Here is a 25005-nt window from a genome sequence, read left to right as displayed (position 1 = left end):
TTTGTGGCCAAACACCTACAAAACTAATGACATTCTCGTCAGGCTCAGTCGTGTGTTGTGTTTAATGCTAATTATCAGCATGTTAACACACTGATGGTGACACTGTAAACATCACGCCAGCTAGACATCATCGTGTTAGCATTGTCAGCAGAAGCGCTTTGCATTCCAGTGTTGGTACTTCTCTCGGAACACTGCTGTTTCTAATTACAGCGTCACACAACCTCTAACATCGACTCTGTAGACTCTTGGTATTGTTTTACATACCAATACGGTGTAAGAATAAACAACTCCAACATCAAGTATTAAAATTTCGTACACAGTGACAATTTATTAGTTTTTCTCCATATATCCTTTTTATCTGTTAGAGATTGACTCTCAGACGGATGGTGATATTAAAAAAGCAAATAATAAAACATCAATAAAACAGCTCTGCATTTTAGCTTTCTGTAAATATACTGAAGGGTATTTGCTGGGAACTCATTTTAGCAGCTACAGCGCCAGTGGTTATTGTATTGGAGAAACATGTCAGTCAATTGAAATTAAGCTAAATATGCACATCTTCATTTTTTTTTTTTAAGCGGCGGTATCCCTGTTGATTGTGGCTCGCCAAAACAAATTTGTTGAACTGTGGAGAGAAAAGTCAATTAAAAAGCCACTTTCCCTTTATACTTTGATGTTCTTCTCTCAGGACTGAAATCAAAACCCCACTCATTCTGCACACAGCATCAATAGCTCTAATGCATCAAGGGCAAAACGCTGCTACGTTCGCAACGTTGGAATTCGGATCCGCTAAATGCGACTTATTTATGTGAAGTGGTGGAGAGGTGCTCTTCTCTGCCTTGACTTGGCCTCCGGTCTTCCTGAGTGATTGCGGATGATGCATCACTCCAAAGGGAATTTCTCATACACCTGAGTGCTGACAGGATGTGCTAATTAAGTGTTTAACAGCTTAGTCTCCAGAGAAAGCTCTCCTTCGAGCTTTTTATATTGTGAGGAAAAAAAAACTTGATAATTATTGAAAATAAAAATAATTTGAAACGAAGCGGGATCAAATTGGAAACATATGGTGCTGTGGCAAAAAATAGGCACCAAAAGGAAAGTTAGCATGCCTTAAAAGATGATGTCAAGAACAGTTTTTCATCAATTAACTTCATGTAAGTGCAGCATGAGAAACTAGATAACATTTGGTGAGACCATCCTTTGCCTTTAAGAGCTACATCAATTCTTTTAGGTGCACATTTTTTTTCTTTAGTTATATGGGCAGGTTTTGACAAATGGAATTGTGGACAGATTCTCACAGGTGTGAATAAGAGTCCCATGGCGTCGGATCAGCGTTTCCCACACACTGGGTTATTTGTGGCAGGCTGCAACAATGTCAACATTGAACGCCACATATTGATTTTCAATTTTTTTTTTTTTTTTGCCATTTAAAAATAGAAAACTCTTTTTACACCGTAGAGCTATGGCGCTCTCTTCTCTCCTTGTTTCGTACTCATTAACAACAGAACAGCCTGTTCTACAGACTTTGAATGAAAAAAATGTGAATGCCTTCTTCCCTGCAAAACAGAATCAATCCATGAACGGTTAATATAATAAACACCTCTGTGTCTACAACTGATGCATTCAATCTGCTCTTCACACAACACCTTTGGAGACAAGTGTTGTCATGATTCCAAAATCGAGACTTTAATTCACCTGCCGAAAACACTGTTGTGTCGGCACGGAAACAATAACGCAGCCAAGCCTAAAACCCCCGAAAAGGGAAATGTAATAATTAAAAACAATTAAAACATTTTGACAATGCCATTGCAAGGCAGAGGAGGATGTGAAAAGAAAAGAAGCCATAAAACAACAGGAGTGAATTATTGTGCCGCAGTGTGTTTGTACGCTCTCACGATCCGACAAGAACCGGAGGAACTAAAAACCAGCTCTTTACACGTTCCCGTCTCTCCACCTTCGCATGTCACACTGCTGCTTAGAAAAAGGATAAACCCTGGCAGAGATAATTGCAGCAGCACTTTAGTGCACATTTTAATCACCCACTGTCACTCTGCAGGAAAGCAGCTGATCATTTAGAAGTGCTGTTGCTGATCTGCTTGTATGCGAACACCTGATTTTTTATTTTTATTTTTTTTGGTTGCAGCTTGCAGTAACGTGAGTTAATGCTACCGGTGTGAGTGCTGCGTTTGCATAAAGAAATGCTGTACCGTCTGTCAGCAAGATACTTTTCCCGAGCTGTATATATGTTGACTCTCTCGGTTTGTGTATATACTGTAAACATCTTTATCTCGGCCTAAATGTCTCCTTTAAGTGAAATAATGGCTGATTTTGCTTCGTGCATCTACTTTCTTGACAATACCGTGAAAGCTGTGGTGGGCTTATAGGAGAAGACAAAAAAGGCACACCCACTATGCCTGTAAGCACACACACACACACACACACACTGCCAGGAAATACAGCTTCTATTAAAACACACTCTAAGCACCAGGACTTATAAAATGGGGAATAATATAATTTTTAATAGCGGTGTAATGTGATACCTTTTTAGTCCCCGATGTTGTAGCAAAATTTCCTTTTTACCTTCCCTTGTAGTGAATTTATCACACAACAACCATAACCTTGGTCTCGCTATTGCCGTAGTCTGGTTTTGACTGCACTCTGTGTGAATTCCTGTTATCTTCATGAGAAATGTCTGAAGGACAAACGCTGCAATCGCTTGTATTGTCTTGATTCTTGATCGGACCTCTGAACACGAGCCTGGTGTCTGAGCTCTGCCCTGTCAGCTGGAGGACAGTCTTTCTCTTCTTTCTTATTTGTTAACACTCGGGGAGACCCAGCTTTTTAATTAAATTGTAATGATCATGTAAAGAGTTGTGTTACCTCTCCAGATCTTTATGGTTTTAGGCAAAGTGTCTATATTGAGGTTGGCTGCTAACTAGCTTTAACCCTTGATGGGACAAGTGACCACATTTGGTAGCTTCCTTGGACTTTCAGTATGTCCACCCTGTGCCTCTGCTTGAGGTTGAAGAACCATGTGTACTTTGATTTAGTTTTTATATTAGTGCTAATATCACTACCTTATGAAAAATGTCACTGAACAAACATTCCAGGCACTTTATAAATGCTTTGTTACTGGTTTGCATTGAACTCCACTTTGATTTATTTTTTCCAGATTAGTGCCAAAACCACCATCCATCCATCCATTATCTATACACCGCTTAATCCTCACTAGGGTCATGGGGGGCTGGAGTCTATCCCAGCTTACTTAGGGTGAAGGCAGGGGACACCCTGGACAGGTCACCAGTCTATCACAGGGCTACACTTAGAGACAGACAACCAAGTACACCCACTTCACACCTACGGACAATTTAGAGCCACCAGTTAACCTCAACATGTTTTTGGACTGTGTGGGACGAAGCCGGAGAACCCGGAGAGAACCCACGCTGCATGGAGAGAACATGCAAACTCCACGCAGAAAGATCCCCGCCCCCACAGGGACGCGAACCGGCAACCTTCTTGGCAACAGTGCCACTAAGTGCGCCACCATGCAGCCCTCAATAACACCCTCGGGTTGAAGTTTTCATTGTCCAAGTATTTCAAGGAGTGCCCTGTAAAGGCTCAACCAACAGTCTGGACCAACTGCAGTGATGAGAAGACACTATCGTAATGTTGGCCCTTTATTTCCTTTTTTTCCCCCCCTAGCAGAAAACATGGTACACAACATTTGAATAACTGTTATCTTCGCACCTTATAGCTCATGACAGCAACTTAATCACCTTTGTCAGTTTCCACTTCACAGTTCCTGCAACTATGTGTTCGTGTTATTTCTCACACAACACATCAACTGCAAACGCCTATTAGTGCACACCTTCTGAGATGTGTGTCAGAGGTTCATTATTTGCAGAACTTAATTCTCAACGAGGCAGATCCATAAATGAACAATATAAAATGGACTCCTATAGCCGTTACATACGCCCAGTCCCCCCACTCCAGCGCTTGACAGGTATCTTTACATTAAACCCCAGTACGTTGGGGAACCTTTCACAGCTCCTCTGTGGCTCCGAGCTGTCAATTGTTTCTGTCTCTTAATTTAATCCCAGGCTGATTGCGGGATGTTGAGATCAATCATATTCAATCGCATTTCCTTGTGGGGATGATTGGTGTGACAGATTGGATTAGAGAATCTCTGATTGTAATGGCCATTCAGCAAAACCCCGGGTTTATCTTCATTCCGTGGAGCACAGCACCTGTGCCACATACACTGTGTCAGATTAATCATAACCCTCCGCATGAGCGTAATCACTCTTTCTCCCTTTTTCTCTCGCCCGCCTCCCGTTTCTTTTCTGACTTTCATTTCATGTACAAAAACACAGACGTCTCAACATTACAAGTTAGATTCGTAAAGACACATGTGCGGTGAACTGATGTGTCAGATGATGTGTCAGAAAGGTTGACGGCGTTATAATGCATGCTAAGAAAAACCTGTTTGAATGCAGAAAGGGGGATTTAACTGGCGGAGAACGTGTAATCATGGCTTTTTTTCTTCAGGCTGCATGAGCCACACTTATCGCTAACCCATATTCTATACTGTGCATAATTAGCCCTCATAACCAACAACCCTTGATGTGCTCCTCTGTATGTTTGACATGCATCACAGAGGTAGAGCAGCTGACAAGGATTTTAGTGAGTTAGCAGCAACACGGTTAAAAGCAAATATCTGGATCGCTCCCCGAAGGGATTTCTTAGACAACTTGTGATTTGCAACTTCAGATGTGTTTGAAAAGGCAAGATGGCACGGTCTTGATATAATGACACAGTTTTTTGGGAGATCAGGCTGCGAAGAAAAACAGAGGCAGAAACAAAATTTTCCTTTTTGTGCTTCAGATTGGTGACAGTTTTATCAGTGAATTGCTCTGATGCAGCACATCACTCCCAAGGAAACTGTTACACATGATTTAGTGTCGTAGGTCCTGCTCCTTTTGGTACGTATTAAACTCTGCTTTCTATTAGTTCCTCCGCTCCCAAGTCTCCTGTTTGGGAGACATCATAAAAATACTGGAAATGCTCCTTTCTTAACGAGCTCAAAAGACAAAAGCAACATAAAGCTGCTGTCTGTCGGTCATTAAAACACCAACTGCGGGCTGCTGCTCTGCAGTAAATAAAACAATAAAGCAAATGGAACTTTTTTTGAAAGAAGGACTGATCTAATCGGTTTGAAGTGTGGGCATCTATGGGGCCGCAATGGACTGAGACAGAAACAATGCTGCATATTTATATTTAGAAGACTATTTGGAACATATTTAGCATATAGACAGACGACAGGAAAGTAGAATATTATCCTGCAGTAGTTTGAGAAGTTTCTTTTTGTGGTTTGATACTTTTTTTTTGTCAGGTATCAAGGTATCGAGTCCTATTATGCAGTGGCAGACTTATTTGCATTTCTGTATATTGATAGTGGTTTCTCTGGGAACTGCAAGGCCTTTGATGTAATTATGTTTTGTTAGATCTCTCCGGTGCTAATAATTCATGTTTTTTTTGTTATGCAGCCATGGCTGTCCGGTTACTACAACCTCGGTATCGCCACACCTCCTCAGCCTCCTCATGCAACATTTATCTTTCTAAAGAAAACACTGGAAGCACATCAGGTCCATATGTACAAAGAAAATAAAAACTACCACGCTCGTATCTTCATTCACGACGAGGAACGCGACGTGACACAGTGTAAATATAAGAGGATGCGTCGAGTAAAGCTGTTGGAATTGCACAATAGCTCATCCTGTAGTATTTACTTTCAAAGTCATCCCGACTCAGAGGAATGCAGAGTAACACTGACAAAAAAGACTTCTCTTTAAGTTGCTTGGCGTCTAATAATAGAAGAAGAAAAAAAAAAAGTCGACTGATGATTCAGTTCTTTCCTTTCGTTCGCTGTGACTGTGAGTAGATCCAGGGAAGACATCAATATTTTACACATTTTTCAAAACATGAAAGATTTGTTGTGTCCAAAATCCCTCTCCCTGGTGAATTATTCAGGCTGGTTGCTTTTGAAATGTTGAAAAAAAAACATCATGGATTTATTTGTTCTCATAATTAACTGAAACAGAAACTTTTCATAAAGGCATCTCAGATTCTCAGAAACAGCTGTCAAGTCATTTATACACTTGTACCGCTGATATCATCCCTCTTTAGAGCTTCCCTCACATCTACACACATTGCATGTCAGTATTCAGATCAAAGAGAAATTATACGCAGCTAAAACATTGCCATTAATATATTATTTATTGTGTCTCTATTAACATTTAGTTTGGCTGGCGGTAGCTTAAACTTTCAGGTTATTTAGCTGCGGTGTGCAGGTGAGGCCACGGCGATCAGAGAGTAAAAACCACAAGAAAAACTGTTTACTGGCTCTGAAAATTAAAAAGATTTTCATTGTAATTCCTCTTCTTGAGCTGAGTAAATGTTTAAATACAATGTTCCCAACAAAGCAGGATCACTGCTTGCCTGACTTAACAGTAGAAATCAAACTGAATTCAACAGTAATCTAAGTTCACTGATGCTAAACGACATGCACCATTTCATTTTTTATGCACACACCAGTGGCACTAATGTGACCAAAGAGCTCGTCCACGCCCTGTTTGAAACTAGTTTTTGAACTGATCGATAGATCCTCCCGTACATTGTACCCGTTTATTCTGACAACTATATCGTCATCATGTGGTCACAGCGATAGAGACGTGGAAAACCAGATGCACCACAGATAAGAGGATTACAGGCGACACTTCTTCTCGCTCCTCATTTGAGGTTTCAAAGCTACTGCGATGCTCCAAAAAAGCAGCGGCTGGATCCTGATTGCTAATCTGGGGCCCACCAAAGTCAAAGAGATGGCTTTCAAAGCCTTGCTAGGCCTCTCTGCCATCATCATTACTGAGGCTACAGATCGTCCCAGTTTTGCATGGCCACTACAAGGCAGGGGGTGCTGAGTGAAGCTGCCGCTGAAAGGGAATAGATGGTTTTGGCGAGAGGGGTTTGATGTGAAAAAGAGACGAAATGTTGGAAATTAAATGTTTCATGCCCCAAGAGCTTCTTTTTTTTTTTTTTTTTCTTTCCCTGACCATCTCGCATGTTACCCTCATCTTGCATCAAGGCATGATTTCACTCCATTCTGCATCGGGCATGACTGCAACCCTTTGCTGTGTCTCCAGTGTTCATACACCACTTTTAGGATTTACTACTCTGGAACAAGCACAGTGACATTGTAATGCTAAATTATTCAATGTTTGTAGCTGTTAACATCCATTCATTGACTTTGTCTTTAAGGGGTTTCTCCGGGGAAAATGTTGCTCCTGATTATGAAAATACCGGAGGACACACACCTTGGTAACCTTGTTCTCCTGGTCTGGTGTCTAAGGAGCTGAAAAAGTCCATCAAGCTCGAGCGGCACTACTCAACCAGCAACATCCCACTCAGCAGGAGCAATGAGGTCACCATGGAGAGAGTGATTGAGAGCCCATTAGTGAACTGTTTGTATTGGTCGCACAACAGGTCACCGTGATCTGTGTGCGAGCACAAAACATTTTTTATTTTAGTCTCTTCCTGTGCAGGGACCTACAGAGCTTGAAGAAAAAGTGCACTCTTGAAAGATGTTGTAATTACTCCTTGATAGAAAACGTAATAGCTTTGGATTTTTTTTTTTCCTCCAGCCAGTTATCAAATGTTGGAAAATCAGCCAGCAGACTTTTGTGAAGAAGTACAAAGCATGAAGAAAATGGCATCTTCGGCAATCTTTTTTGATTGTGTATAACCTTTGAAAAACTGAGTACAACTTTCATCTGATCTGTGAAACGCCTTGGGCTAAAATGAAAGGTTGAATGATTTTAAATGTCACCGAGGGGCAATCAGCAGGTCTTAAACCTATTTATTACCACCGAACCGCCGGCGTTTGTATGCCGGGGCTGTCGTTTTATACTGTAAACACGAACTCATGTAGATAATTGAAACAGCGGCATTACAATTGAACCCCAAAATCCTGTTTAATACAGCACACGTAACTTCAAACTGAACCACATTAAAATAACTGGAGCAGCTTAGATTTACTATAATTGGCAGCTAAATAGCTCCACATTATGAAAAAAAAGTTCTCAAACGGTTTTTTTTTTGTATAGAGTATGAGATCAGTATCAGCGTTGGATTTGTTGCGGCAGGAAGCTTTGGGCAGGATGTTGACAGCCTCTTTTTATTACCAGAATGAAGAAAATACAGAGCAGCAGCTCTTTAGAGATATGGAGCTTTTTTTTTTTTTAACTGCATTTTATCTGCAACAGAAAGTTCAGGATGTGTTTGTCTACTCTGAAAACCAAATGGCAAATGTCAAAACCATTGCTTGCTTCGCCTGCTGATGCACACTGTCAGCGTGGGCATCGTTAGCTGAAAGTGATAACTGCTGTATGATTGTTGGTTAAAAAAAAAAATCGCCTGTCTAGAAACAAACATGGATTTTAGTTCCATTTAACATTTCAGATTCCCTAAACACCCAACATGTTAAACGAAATTAGAGGTTTTCCTTTCTCAGAATGGTCCTTTGGGGAGTGTCATTGCATAGTAAGTAAATCGATGCAGTTTTCTATTATTTCTACTCATTTGAATAGAATAGAATAGAATAGAAAAATGCTTTATTAATCCCAGTCTGGGAAATTACTGTGGTACAGCAGCAAGAGAAAAACACCAATCCCAACAGAAAAAGAGCCAAGGTTAAATGCTACTTAAAAAATTAAAAATAAAAATAAGTGAATAAAATAAAATAAAAAAAACAATTGTACAAAATGTGCAAATTGAAAAAAAACAGTGCAAAGACAGAGGGTTTTACAGAGCAGAGAGCTGAGAACGCTCTCTGCGTTTGATAAACAATTGCAGTAACACTTTATAATAACTATCCGTTATAACTAGTAAATAGATCATTTGTAAACTGTTAATTAGGGCATTATTAACCACTTGTTAAGTATTTGTTAATAGTTTGTTGATGATTTATAACGATGCCTTATAGATAGTTAATAAACCATTTACAAACTGTTAGTTAATGAGTTATAAATGACTTGTTAACTGTATATTAATGATTTACAGCCATACCTTATAAACCAGTCATAGCTCATGAACAAGCCATTAGTGAATTACTTACTAATGACTTGTTAAGTATCAGTTAATAGTTTATATATGTTATTGGGACGTTATTCTAAAGTTACAACTGTTCCTCATTTATTCCTCATACATTAAAGACAATGTTCAACATTCTATCTGTTGTATGTCTTTGGTAAAATGTAATACACAGAAACGTCTATGGGTGGAAGAAGGTTGAGGTACAAAACTGTGATATTTTAAATATCACATCAAATTTCTGTACCTTGAACTTGTTCCACCCATTTGCTGTTCTACAAAGTTTCATTGCTATTGGTAGATGGTTAACAAACTATTAACAAGTGATCTGTAAAGTGTGAGTTAATGTAGTAGTTAAGTATTAGTTATAAGCTTATGTATGTTGTTGAGACGTTATTCTAAAGTTGCAACTATTTCTCATTTACCAGCAGTTAATAAATGAGGAATAGTTGCAACTTTAGAACAACGTCCCAATAACATATATAAACTATTAACTGATACTTAACAAGTCATTAGTAAGTAATTCATTAATGGTTTGTTCATGATCTATGACTGGTTTATAAGGTATGGCTGTAAATCATTAATATACAGTTAACACGTCATTTATAACTCATTAACTAACAGTTTGTAAATGGTTTATTAACTATCTATAAGGCATCGTTATAAATCATCAACAAATTATTAACAAACACTTAACAAGTGGTTAATAACTCCCTAATTAACGGTTTACAAATGATCTATTAACTAGTTATAACGGATAGTTATTATAAAGTGTTACCACAATTGCTCCGTGCAGGACAAACACCTGGAAATTTGGATTTGTTAGATAGTGGATTTGGTTTAACAGATTAAAAATAATTTATTTCCAGATATTAGCCTCTGGCATTCATCCTTGACAGTAACAAAGCCTATCAGCTCTTGCAGAGCTTCAGTAAGTTGGATCTACTTAAACATCTCGCCTAGAGCTGAAGAGACAACTGAGACGGTGCCATCTAAAAAACAAAGGGGCTCCAGGTTATCGCAAGGTGGTTTCATATCTTAGTGGATCCAAAGTCTGTTTCCTTATTCCTTGTCTTAGCTTGCGATGTGCAGACCGAGGGGCGACGGGGTCATTTTACTCAAAGACACTCGCCCCGCAGGGTTCGCTGGAGCGACGGGGAGGATTATTCTTCCAGTGTCTTTGGAATGATTTTCATGGTCCTTTGAGCTGCACGTCTTCGGTCATTGTGTTAGCATCTGATGTCCGAGTCGTTCCTGAATCCACACAGAGTCCGCTTTCTTTTTTATTAAATCACTGCCGGCTGACGATGGATGCTTATTCGCGTCACCTCCTCTTCCTCAAGGGAAATGTTGCCAGTTTTCACTTGTAAAACGTGTCTCTCCTGGAGGCGAAAGACCCACACGTTTGTATATCTGCCGTCGGCCCGTTCGCTCAGCTCATTTCACATATACTTTTAAACACTCCAATTGTTACCGCACCGTTTCTCCAAATCACTTTTTTTTTTTTTTTCTTTGCTCCTCGCAGTCTTCACTGTTACTTGGTCAGATCAGCGGGGAATACTCCTACCATGCTCAGTGTACTGTAATATTGCTTTAGTCTCCAAGGATCCTCTCAGCATTACAAATATACAGCAAATTTCACATTTGCAAGCGTCTGAAGTCATGACTCTCAAAGCGCCAAACAATGAACAGGCAGAAAATGTTTTGCATCTACACGGGTCTATCTTGTGGGTGTATTTGCATACCGGCTATCATTTGCATGTATTTATTTAACAGAGCTTCTGTGATGTGATTAGTTACCCTCAGCCCGATGTTGTGTGGACAAATAGTAATTCAGTGCCAGCTTGGTCGCAGGTGCCTCCAGCATGTGAGACAACAGCGGTGACAAACTGATGGTAATTTCTGCCAGTACAACCTTTCAGCCACCCACCTCACTCTGCAATCCTTTTCTCTCGCGCTGCTTCCTTGTGCCCTCGTGATTAATGTGTCTTACTCTCCACATGCTGCCCTTAAGACAAGAGCAGCTTACCGCTTCTCTTGCCCTGCCACAGGTCCCCAAGATGACACAGTCAAATAGGATTAGATTTTGTATTTGGGGCGTTGTGGGGGGGAGGGGAGGTGTTTTTGTGCATGTGTGTGAGGGCACAGCGGAAAAAAAAAAAGAAAAACCCCATCCATGAAGTAGTTTGTTTTTTTGCCAATTTATGTCAGAAGAGAAGAAAGGTGCAGGAGCTCGGGTGGGTTGATGCCTTGGCAGTCATGTTGTTGTGAAAAACAAGACTGGAGGGGGTGAGATAGGGATTTGAGGGGGTGATTCATTGCAATCTGCCACAATGGTATATATGCCCAAAGCTGAAATCTCAACCCAGGTTCTGCCTTAATAAAGCCTGTTGGCATTAAACCGTATTACTCAGCAGTCAAATGCCAGAAGACGTTTCATGTCCCCCAGTGAGACTACGCCGTCCTCTATCTCGTCCACCGTTAGGAGGAAGCTGCACTTTCTCGCGCGGCCGTTCATGTTGGTTTTATGATGTGAAAATGCTCATTTAATGATGTCACAACTTTGACATTTTAATTTCTATCCGTGCATGTCAAATCAATTTGAGCATTTATTAAAATGTTAATGCAGCCCAGCTGATCGGAGAACGCACTTCATTTTTTTTGCGCTATAAGAAAGGACAGTGGAGATTTACGTGTGTTAAAATGTGTGCATTATTTATGCAGGACATGCAGTAGGAACATAATAATCTTAAATTGTTGCTACATAAAGCTAATTTTCTCTGAAGATGGCCAGAGAAAGAATAGGTAACCACAATACGCTAAAAAAGCAAAAATCATTTCTACTTTCTTAATGTTGGGTGTTAAATATGTTCTCTACTGTGCATCCTTAAATGCAAAAACAAAGCTTTCTGTGTTAAATTTAGCACTTTACATTAGCTTAGTTTTGTATTTTTTAATTAAATCGTGCATTATTTTTAGTCAAATTTGATTTTCATTGGTTTCAATCCACACATTACCACCAGCATTTTCGTTTTGTTTTCATTTTAGTGCCATTTTTGTGTTGTTCATTTTTATATCTACCAAGCACTTTGAGGATACAGCCGTTGCCATCTTCGTGTTCGGTTGCCATGATGAAGAAAAGACCATAAAAGTGTCCTAGATTCTCCTCAGTACATCTAGCGAATGTTATTTTTTCCCAAACCGATTATTTTTTCCGTTGCTCCTCCTCATCAACCATTATTATCACTGCAGCTACCTCTCTCCAGTACATTTCTCAGCTGATGATTCACTTAACCTTACTTGTTGATTAAAATTCAGTTTATTGGCTGGATATGGCTTGAGAGGAAACTCTAATTGGTTACATAACATGAATACATTCATCAGGCAGTATTTCTTTAGCAAACATCAAGAGGAAGCTTTAGATCGAGTGCCGTCATCAATCCTGGAGCTGAACCCGTCATTTGGATGTTGTCAGCCCATTAAATGGCCTGTTATCAACACATATCATTCCCATATGTGTGGGCCACTTAAGACCTCCTCCTCCTCCCTGTAGTAAGCTCAGTAGATGTGTTCTCACCCATTCAGATTTTTTATAAAGAGAAAACAACCCTGATAACTGGCGACTTCATACAATCTTGTAAACAAGTGCTGGACAAGTTGAAGCTGTGTAACATGTAGTAAACACAGTGACACCCAAAACCATGATTCTTTTCTAAACTTAACCAAGTAGTATTGGTGGCTAAATGTAACTAAACACCTACTGAAAAACAATGAATTAATGAAAGTAGAAACAAGATTCAAGTCAAGAAATAAAAGTTCGAGGTGAGTCAGAAAAGTTTCAGGACTGGTGTCACAAAAGATATATTTCAAATCCAAACTACAAGTTTTCCCGTCGAAGTAATCCCCCTGGAGTCTAACACACTTCCCCAGCCTTCTCTGCCACGCCGCCATGCACTCCTAGAAGGATTCTTCTGGGATCCTCCACAGCTCCGTCGTCACAGCGATCTTGATGTTGTCCACTTCCCCTTGATGACCCCCTTGAGCTTGGGGAAGGTAGGAAAAAATCCCACTGAGCCAGGTGTGGTGAGTAGGGACGGTGATGTTCTTTTCAGCCTGGAACTGTAGGATGCTCAGGGCATTGTGAGCAGGCGCGTTGTCATGGTGAAGCAGCCACGACTTGTGCTGCCACATCTCTCGCCTCTTCTCGCGCACTGATCTCTTCGTAGACGTGCTGGTTGAGCGCCTGAAGGGGAAAACTCGTAGTTTGGGTTTGAAATCTGTCGTTTGTGACACCAGTCCTGAAACTTTTCTGACACTCCTCATATAATGCCCATCCGAGTTGGGACTGGAGTCTTCTGGGTCAGTCCATTGACAAATTCCATCTCCTCCAACCTCTAGTAGTGGGCTTTTGTATCACTTTGTAAGTACATATTGTGGCTACACTACCTTGATTGCGGTGAGAACAATGAAGCAGGCATTAAATGGGGTGTCAAACCAATTGAGCCTACTGGAAGGTGGATGAGGTCCCTACCTGCCCATATGTATGGTAATGATGTGCACTGAATTGAAATCACCAATCGAACGCTCCGAAGACATCCAAATGGGATGAACTGAATCATTCTTGTTAGATTAATGTTAGCTTATCTTTTTATAATGTGGCCAGCATGTGTGTAGATTGTCTCAACGGTTTTCTTGCTGCAAGTTGTAATCAGTAGATTAGTGTAGTTCACAGACGTATTTTTTCGAAATAAACAGCAACAACAGATAACATTATTGACACATGACGTTGTTGAATATGAGGCGCTTCTTATTGATTGTAACACAACAGGTCCAACAGACACATCTACACAGGTTGCAGGTCACTTAGTAGGACTTAACATTGTTTAGTTCATTTGTCCGACCCTTGAACAGGAGCTGTAGTCCCCGATGCAGAGGTCGTGAGTTCGAGTCCGGCCCGTGACCATTTACTACAGGTCCTTCCCCGACTCTTCCCCCTATATATCCTGTCTCTCTCTCCACTTTCAACTGTAACACAGGCTAAAAATTAAATACAACAACAATTTTTGCCATTGCTCTCCTACTTTTTGTTCACTTTTGTTTTTGTTGTGAGAAGCGGCAGCTCGGTCTCACTTACGTATTTCTGTAGGGCAAACAGTCGCGTGAAACAGAAAGGCATTTGCACGCCTCATGTGGCAGAATTCGTCATCATAGCAACGTAGGAAACAACACAGATGCAACCTTGTTCCCATGAAGTAGCCTACACCTCGACATGATGCAAATGGCGCATAACAAGACGCCCTGGTTCTCGAAACGCATCGCAGTGCTACCAGAATGCATTGCATGACAATGAATGGGAAGCACTGGAATGACGGATCCTGTGGTCATGACCTGTTATGCATCTTCCACTCTTCCAGCTTGCAGATTTTGTTGCTCTTTTTTCATGTGGGTCAGACATGACGATGACGCTCACATTGACAGTATATTCAGTGTTTTGATTGCTACCACACCGTCAGCAAACATCTGCATCTCTTTAGCCTTAATGGTAAGTGATGCCAGAGTGTCAGTCAATCCATTGTCCTTATTTTTTTTTGAGTCTTTCCATCCATTGCCAACCAGCAGCCCTATATTTGTGAGGAAGCAACCTTGGAGAAATCGTATCCCAAAGGAAGAGATGCAGACTGTGCCTCTTTTCGCCTCATCACCTGCTCTATCCCCCAGACAAATGTAACAACTCTCAGACAACGCAAGGCCCAAGAACACAGATGTTAAGCAATCTGGGTTTCAATAAAATGTGTCCCTGGTTTCGGCTGAAAATGGAAGGAAATCACAGAGAAAATCTTTTGCTGCCAGTAAAATCCTCTTGACGTATCAAAGGTGAATCCTTTCCACATGACTGGCACAACAATGAAGACCCGGCCTGCCTCGTGCTCACTCACACACTGGATGTGTCATACATATTTTACAAATTATAGATTTACCAACTATCAGCCCTGCCAATTATCACATCTGATATTTCCAAATATCAGAATTGGTTCTTTGTCTGATCTCATTAGATTACAATCTGATTAGATTCAAATGTGCTCCTGTAAGCCTTGATGGAGTCGTTTCTCTATGAATGCTATCGGTGGCAAATGAAAAGACCAATCCTCACAGAAATGTCTAACTTCATTGCACTGGCTGAGATTGAACCTGTCCTCTTAACCACCTTTCTGTCCATCTGCCGCTGAACACCAATTGAGTCGATGCAGGTGCACACTGAACTCTGCTGTCAGTCAGCGATCTGAAGGCTAATTCAGACTGACACACTCTGTCCATCTGCGCAGCCTTAATATCTATTTATTTCTGAGAGTACAACTGGGGGATAGTTGGCTCTCCTCTAAACCTACTTATCTTTAAAAAAAAAATGTGTGTCACATCTTAGTATGGGGCCAGATTTTCTTGATTTTCTCCCCTTTCTGTTCTGAATCTAAACCAGGGCTGTAAAGGGTTCACATTTTCTGAACTTTTCTAATCCTCTTACACTCCATCTTTGACCTTGCATCTGTTTTTCCCCCCCGTAAAATCACACCCTAATTACATATCACAAGGACAATTTCAGCTGGATTGAATGCATTTCTAGGCCACGTGTGATGTAACTAAAATTTGCTGTGCAACTTCTGGCGCTGAAGCTAATCCCATCAAATAAGGATAAATGCAACACAATCCCAGGTTTAACACAAGCACACGATACAGATTGCCTCACGTCAACCTGTGGCTGGTTTTCACCGGAAGGATAAATGTTTCTGTAGCATATACACCTACTCTTGATATGTCTGTTGCTTTTACCTGTCACGAAGTATTTTTTCTGTGATCTGTTTTTCGGAGATGTTGCTTTACGGGTGTACTGCAGAAACCGCGGGATACCACAGAGTAAAAAAAACCAACCCCCCCCCCACACAAAAAAACATGTTTCATATTTCAAAAAGAAATCCAAACAATGTGACTGAGCAAGAATCAAACCATAAAGCAAGAAAATATGACAGCCCGTTGTACCTCTGCAAGGTGTTCTCTTTTCGTAGCGAGCCGCCTCATGTCAGTATGGAGTGACCTTCTCGGCAGATATGAATTATAGTTACATTTGCCCAGCAGACAGCGGAAAGTTTATAAAAATCTGTCTGCCATATCCTCTCATAAGGCCATATCTAAGGCCACAAATACTGTGTTATTGTCCAAACACATCGCGGAGGAGGCTTGTGTAGCTGTAGCCTCTGTAAAGCTGCCAAGCCGGGCTGCCTCCTCCATGGGAACGCCATATATTTGCTGTCGAGGACCGGAGTCATAAACGAGGCGGCCTCTGTCCATAACTTTCTTCTTATTGTTTATCATCCCGTTCCAGACCGCAGTCGCCCGCTTTCTCGACACCCACTGAGCGGGTCATCTCTCATGAAACACGGATCGGGATTTTGACACTGAACCCGGGGATGGAAAGGTGGAAAGAGCGGCAAAGTACGAAGAAGAGAAAGGGAGATGCCATATTTCAGGGGTGACAGACTGTTAAGGGGCAGCTGGCAGCGGCAGCTCTCACCTGTGGTCTGTGCAGTCCGGGTTATGAATCAAGCAAGTCAGCCAAACTATCCCATATAGTAGAGGTCAAACTTTATCCTCGCAAGCAAAAATTAGATTTACACCTACGGTGATAAGGATTGGCAAGTCTCTCGAGGCCCCTGGACATTAAGGAGGATGTAGGCTAACATCCCACACGCTGTGGATTGATGGCGAGCCGCCTGAGCTTGAGAAAATATTGTGCCTTTGCTGACAAGCTAATAGAAACCATTTCAAAGGGAGAGAGAGGGAAGAAAGTATGTGATATTGTAAGCTTAGTAAATTTAGCCCAAAGTGGCCTCAAGTCAATTTAGAACTAATCATGTGTTCACGCTGCAACCTCCAAGGTTTAAGGGTTACAGTTTTCTGGCTGTCTTTCAGGGTGTTTGGTTCACAAAAGCTTTTTGCGAGCGCTACTTAAATGCAGATAGCAAATGGTGCCAGCATCCCATTTCACACATGATTGTCACTCGCAAATTACAGGTGAATTTGCAAGCCCTCTTCCATGCTTTTGTAAGAGTTCCCAAGTACGGGGCTTCTTTTTTGATGAATTAAAAATGTCAAAGTTAGCAAGAGAGACGATGATCTCATGTTGCATATATTCAACAAGTGGAGAATATTCTTGTTTTAATGTGCTAAAAATGAATTTATGCAACCTAAAGCAGCGATAATTGCTTTTAGTTGACTCTGGAGCAACAAAACAAGTTGTAAAAGTGTGATATAACATAATATTGCTAATATGCAACAGTTCGCTGTTTTGAACTTCATTAACATTCATTTTGGAGTTGTTTACATCTGACCACCAGGTGAATGTTAGTCCAATATTCAACCTTTTTTTTCAGTAAAAGCGACTCCTCAGAAAATTATCTGCTCCATTAGCAGTTAACTTTGCATTTCACCAGCTTGTTATGAACTTTCTCTGACTGCAATTTGATGTTGTCCAGATAAAATACAAGTGGTTTATCTGAAAAATGCTGCTTGCTGCTGCTGGAAAAGGTTGATGAGAGCAGTGAGGCTGAACCAGAGCAGAATATTTGCAGCCTTTGAAACAATTTTAGGCAACTAAAAGTCTGCATTTGATAAAAATCTAGTTTCAAACCTTATGTTAACAGGTCTGTATGGTGTTTTTTCATATGCTAAACAACTACAGTGTACTGATGACTGTCTTGAAAACACAGATTCAGACTGCCAGGGTTTTATAATCAACAGACCTACTGAAACAATGCAGCAGTTAGTCAACTTCCCTTCTCATTATTCGTCTACAGAACAGCTTTCCAGTTCCATCATGTGTGACTGAATTACTCCAATATCACAACCTGCCAATATGTAGCGTACAATAGTTTTCCAGTGTTTAAGCGGGAGGGGAGCTGGTGTGCTCGAGCAGCAGCGAAGGGTGGATGGATGGGTTCAGAATGTGGCGACTTCATAGATCTTCACTTTCCAGAGGAAGCAACAACGTAGAGTTACATTTAAGCCTTTTGAAGGCAGGAAGGTATTATTTTCATGCAAAAACGTTGATGCACAGAGATGAGTTTTCATGGGTTTAATCAATGCCTGGAGAGACTTTAAAGATGCAAAAAGGATCTGCAGAGGCAGGCTATAATTATCTGTGGTCATTTTTATGTTTCATTGCATAGTAGTGGTAGTAATTGTAGTGATTGGTACCATTTTAAAACTACAAATATTAATTTGTGCAATATAAAAGTGGATAACATTTTATTGTACATAGTGTGCAAAGACACCAGGAATGCTAAGAGGTTAGAGTAAGATGTTGGATGCTGTGTATATAATGTGCAGGAAGTACAGAAAATGCATCCAATCAGGGGTGTTGCTGATGTTGAATCTGTTGGATGCAATGTGCAAGTAAAAAAAGTTTTTAGAACGACAGCTCATGTAATGAATTTCGTTCATATTACTGGATTGTCTCGATGAGTTACGATTGTTTCGACAGCAAATAATTCAAAATTAAAACTAATCACAGATATTTACAATTAAAAAAGTATAAATAACAGTGAAGCTTGCTTGACTTTAGCACCTTCTCCTCATTTTCACTCTCTGCATGAGGAATTATCCGTCGTTTCCATCTTTCTTCGGATGTCTGGTCGCTTCTCCATCATTCTGTTGATAGTACATAAGTCATGTTAACGAAAGACAAGTCCCATCCTGTGGAAGAAGGATGATCAACAGTCTTGCGCCTTCAAAGCTGTAATTACCCTTTAATAACAGTGTATTTACTGTATTAGTCAAGCTCATCTGGAAATTAGAGTTCTAATTGCTCTATTAGTATGTAGCATCAGCCCCCACAAAAGCCAGTTCTGTCATTATGTGAAGTTATCTCGTAAATGAAAGACTCTGCACTGCATGGAAATTTGCTTTTAATTATTTTATTATTAGACGTTATGCAAATGTATCATTTGTGGTGTGATGATGATTACATGTCGGTGTTGATTCTCCGTTAGTCACAAACATCCCTCTTGGTTTAGGGTTAATGCCATCTGTGGGTTTTCTTCCTCCGCTGCACATTAACGGAGCAGATTGTAGATGTGGCTTTCGTGGACCGAAGTCAAACACCTGCAGAGTCTCCGCGCTCACATTGGCCATCAGCGGTGGCGAAAGAAAGCCAGAGGAGCAATGATTTTTTTTTTTTTTTTGCAATTTCCCCCCCTCGTACAGAGAGATAATTAGGAGAAGAATTTGATTCATTAGCCTATGGAAAGAAGCATACCTTCCTCCCCGAGCGGACGGCCCATTCCACTTCAAAGGGAGCACAGGTTCTTTGATCCACAACCGCAAGTAGGAGATGGGTAGAATGGAACAGAGTACCACTGTGATTACTGTGCACTTCATGGTTTCGCCTCTGCCTCTGGACACCAGCTCTGGAAGATGGATGGTGATCATCAGCCACGTTAGAAAGATAATGTGATTTGATTCCGAGAGGATTTGGCCCCTAAACTTGCTTGGCCACAGCTGTCAAGATTAACTCCGTGTCATGTCCGGTGATGTCCACCTCAGGTTTTTGCTTCTTGTAGTATCTTTCTTTTCTTTATTTCCGTCATCTCTTCCCCACATGTGGTCTATTTTACAGCTCACTGACCTCAACACTGATGCACTCACACATGAGGCGGGGAGACAAATGCGTGCATGCGAACAGTTATTTTTTTTCCTCCTTATTCTCTTTCTGTCTCTGTTAGAGGAGAAGGACAAGGTGATATTCCACCTCACTTGGTGGCTTTAGCTCTCTCAATGTTCCAGTCACCTTCGATTCCGTTATAACGTTTCTGCCTGAGTGCTGGTTGATGCAAACTTGCATCTGCCTTTTCAGAAATCTCTCCCCTTTTTTTTTCTTTCTTTCTGTTTTCTCATTTGCCCTGTCCCCTATCTTTACTTCTTTAAAAGCTTTCTACAATTCCTTTACAGATAGATGCACTACTTTGGGGTGGAGAGAATCCCAATTAATTTAGAGGTCGTTTGTTTAGTCCTCCTCATCAGATCAATTTTATGCAGGAGGGAAACAGGGAAAATCGTTACACAGCTTAAAAGAAACCTAAGTGAATTACAGTAATTATTTAATGCTTGGTCTTGATCAAGCTAAGTGTCTGTACTGGCTCTTATTTATTTCCTTAATAGCCCCTTCATTTCCCAAGGTCCCCCCATGGACTGTGATAAAAGAAACATTCATGAACAGACGATGTATCCAACTGTAAAAAGAAGAAGCCGCAGTTTGAATATTTTTATTGGAGGTTTTTGTTATAAAAACCAACTCGGAGATGTCTCAGCTTACCGGGAGAGGCCATAAAATGAACCCACAATTTCTCAGCCAATATAGAAAATAGTCGTTTTTGTACCTTGAGATGTTCAGCAGTAATCAAAGAGAGTGGGCTATTTATATTGTTTGTGTAAATGTACATTTTCAAGTAAGTTGTTATGGTTTCTGGGTTTTTTTTTTGTGGAATAAAACTGTAAGAGAAGATTTTGGTTTTATTTGGTGACACAAACAGTTTTTTTCCCCCCAGAAATACAACAGAGGAAGAATATCTTTCAACCACGCAGCCAAACAAAATCACATTGTTTCCACAAAAGGGTCAGCGATAATTGCGGCTGCAAATTGAATTCCATGCTGTGCAATTAATTTTCTGTGTAATTGGAGTTGATTACCTTGCTTTTAAAAGTTGCACAGCCTGTCATCTGCTGCTTACTGTGACCTCTTCTTTGTGTTCAATTGTCTTTCAAAAAAAAATAAAATAAAAAATCCCCTAAAGGAAAAAAAACAAACCAAAACAAAACCAAAAAAAGCCAAAAAAATGATCAAATGATGGAGACACATTTTTGGCTGCTTGCTAAGAGCGCTAACCTTGGTGACAAATCCGTTCTGCCTGTGACTGTGGCACAATACAAACAGTGTTTTGTCACCAGTAAAAGGCGTTTAAAGCAAAGAAATCCAAGCAGGAAATGTTCAGTTTGAGAACTTAATACAGGCCTGATATACCTGAGAGTAAACGGTAATGCTGGTTCAGAATCTCCTGCGCAATTGACTGACAGATCCTGCTTGGCAGTTCAAGAAACATAGGATCTCAAACTTTGTTTTTTCAATTAAATTCTCAAGGATTTTAAGTTTAATGCCCTCTCACTAGTACATTTAATCAATACAATGAAATCAAATATAACAAAAAAGATGCAGACGACCATTGTTGTGACACGCACACCAGCTGCCACAACCACAAAACCGTGCAAACATGTTATTCATGCAGCACATAGTTGCCCAAAACTAAAGTCAAGGTTAATGATTTTAACTGCAATACTTAGCCAGATGTACTTTTGTTTTGGCCTCAAGTGAAATTCTATCCTGCCAGCTGGAGTTTCACTTGTAGCACGGAGGATTTTTTTTTTTTGTATGTGTGTGTTGGTGGTGCTCAAGTCAAAACTGAAGGATTTTTCTGTCAACACCACTCACATACAGTGCACAGAGCTTGACTCTCTTCAGAGAGTAACAAAGTACTCTGACACAAGGAGGTAAAGGGAAGGTCAGTTAATGATTTTGTGAGCTATAACCTTAGGAAAAAGTCTACTTCTTTTAAAGGGCAAAGCCTGGCAAGAACAACAGTTTTTAGGATTCCGGTTTCGAGTCGAGAGGAAAACGAGACGACGGACCAACGGTTCGGCACCAAACAAATGAAGATGAATCCTTGCGCCGGTTTTGGCAGACCAATTGGAGCCGGATGAAACCCACCTGCTAATTCATATGGTTGCACAATCTGACGTGGCGGCAACTCCGAGAGCAATTTCTCAAACTGCCTCTGTTTACACGTCTACATTCGTCTTTGTTGCAAATGTGCACTGGATAGAAGGAAGTACAATTTAAATTGGGGAAACAGTACACAGGAGTAGCAAGTGTTCCAGCTTTTATTTGGACAGTAAAACAGTAGCTTCACTAAAGCAGTATTAATTGAGCCAATAAAAATGCAGCTTATAGAGATGACATGAAAATTCGCTTCATGATTCTGTCATCCAGAGAAGGAAATATGGGGATGCATTATCAGGATGATGCTTCTGAATGGAACTTTTTCCTATAATGTAATTTCAATTTTACTGTGTCCTTTGAGGTCAGTGAATCTCTGTCTGACTGTGCCCTGGGAAGGTAAACTTAATTTACTGCTATATCTCTTTCCGCTAGTAAGGCGCAGCATATCCAATAGTGAACCTCCTAAACATAATCAATTATCTGAGCTCCAATGGCAGTGAATGCGGAATGCTGATAAGACTTTGTAGACTTTTTTTTCTTTTCTTTTTTTTTTTTTTTTTCTAATGAAGAGAGAAAAGACGATTTGGTTCAATACCCTGGGGGAGTTTTTTCCCCCGTCTCCCGGAGAAAGAGAATTATTCATTGCATCCTCCAAGGAAAAAGTCGATCATTCCCAATAAGTCACCGAGTTGTTGTCCCTTTTTTTGCTTGTGCTGAGTAGGACCCTAGGCAATGTCGATTTTGTGTCATATGCTTTGCTCGGCTTTTTTCTTAAAGGCACGGTTGTCAGGCGGACAGTGAAGTGACTTTGACTTGGGGGTATTATGTTCACATCTGACACTCGGTGATATTTATTAAGGTGTGGGGAGACTGTCGTGTTGGAGATGCTGGCGTAGCCTGAAATAAGATCCGGCCCTCCTCCTTCCAAATCGTATTTTCTTTCTTGTGCTGTTTTATACTTGTAACAATGACGCATGGGATTTTATCAATAGCCAGACACTGCAAAGGTGTAGAAAGGCATCCTCGGTATTATTACTTCGCCTATGCTCCCTTGGCTGTATTATTTTAGAAATTACATTTCTTCAGAAAAAGCATTCATGTTGCCCCTGGGTCAAGTTTATGAGAGGCCGGCGCCCTAATGCGGTCTATCGATCTTTTCATCCGGCTTATTTGCATGTGAAGTGCAGGTGTGCCGAGACATGCAATGCTGCAACATAGATAAAGAATGACACATCCCTGAAGATCAGCCGCATTGATTTTTTCGTCTACTTCTTTCGCCCCGGCTTTGATGACAACCTCAGGCTTGTCTTGACAAATGCGACACACGGGACCGCGCAAACAAATGAAAACAATGGATTAGCCTCTTCCGCCTTTTAATTTTTAACAGTAAAATGATTCAAAGTCATGCTGACCTTTTACAAGCAGCATCTGTGGGGGGAATAGAATTTATGTTCCGTGGGCCAGGCTGTATGCCAACACACTGGCCGCTGTTTTTCTACCATTAAACAAGAGTTATGTCACACTTCCCATTTAATCACAGGCTTTTTCAGGGGTCTGGGCTGAATCAGTGCGCTCAGCCAATGACTCACTGTGAGGGGCCTATTTGACAGATTACACCTGCAGTCACACTTAAAGGTAATGTTAGCAGGCTCTTGGCGGAGAAGGAGGAGAGCCTAACAGTTCCATTAAATGTTCTCAATTGACCTTCATGGCAAATGAACAGACGGGTTCAACACAGTTAACAATGGCGCTCAAAGCAGGTGGAAGCCACAACATCCAGCATCTCTGATTACTCATTATTTCTGTCAGAGGAGTGTTTGTCATCGTTATTCTTAAGTCCACCTCTGCCGTTATTGAAGTCAAATTTGACATCCTAAAAATTATTTAGGCCAGAGTGTTTTCTCAAGGGTACAGCAGCAGCTTTAAGGGCAAAACTTGGCAGTTTCATGGTCCAGCGGTGTGCTGTAAGCTCCGTACCACTGCCGAGGAGACTCTCAGAATCATCCAGACAGCAGAGTGACAAAGTGTGGAGCAGAAACCTGTTTAACACTTCATCATCACTGTCATAGACATCCAGAAGGAGTGAGGCAATTCACCACATACAGGGAGAGAGAAATACTCCCGGCAAGGTTGATCACATCTGTGAAATTAGAAATACTTTAGGCCTAAATGGCCACCAAGTGTGTTTGCTTTTGTAATTATCTGCAGCCACTTGTTCTCAGTCTCCCTTTTTCCAGAACAATGCCGCATGCTGTTCCTGTGCTGCGTACTTATCGCCTGAATTTGTCAAAGTCAAATGGAATTTTTTGGGCAAATCTCACAGCGCTGAATAGACCAACAAACTCTATTTCATGCATTGTAAGATTTTAAGAGTATTATAAGCCATCCAGGAAGATATACCTTAAGGACTTTATGTTTGGGTGGGTGACACAAAACACACTGTGGGATGTTGTAATAGCGGGTAACGGACTGAATCAGCCTGTGACAATGCGGCGGCTCGATAATGGCGCTGTTAAATAAAGCACATCAGGTAAGCTTGTAAATAGAAATCTACATTTTTATTTTATATTTTTAAAGGATTTCTTCGCTGTATATGAGCATGACTGCCCTCGAAAAGTTTCACACAAGCGTGTTTATGTATTTTAACTTGTCGGATGTTAAATATATGAGCCCTTTTTCTCACTTTTCACCTCTGAAATTCAGACCGCTGTTTCAAAAAGGGCAAGTTCCTGGCCTTATTTTAGATAATAAGTGCACTATATGCACATACTGCCCCCTACTAACTTTACTCGAACCAAGGATATGACCCAGCTGCCAAACTGAATGTTCCATTTAGTAATGGGAATTGAATAGCAAATGCTTTCCACCTGACGCCTTTGTGTGTGTCCCTGTGTGTGCGCTCACCGCAGACCCATGTTGTGATTGTGACTGAGCCCAGGTGGGTGAACAGGATAAGAGTTTTGGGGGGTTAAAAGGGAAGACAGGAAGCAATGCGGATATTGACCCACATTCCCTCAGTGTGTGCAAGTACTGAGGGGGGG

This window comes from Stegastes partitus, unplaced genomic scaffold, assembly GCF_000690725.1.
Source record: "Stegastes partitus isolate 25-593 unplaced genomic scaffold, Stegastes_partitus-1.0.2 Scaffold826, whole genome shotgun sequence".
NCBI classification, from domain to species: domain Eukaryota; kingdom Metazoa; phylum Chordata; class Actinopteri; family Pomacentridae; genus Stegastes; species Stegastes partitus.
This window is presented reverse-complemented; position numbering follows the sequence as displayed.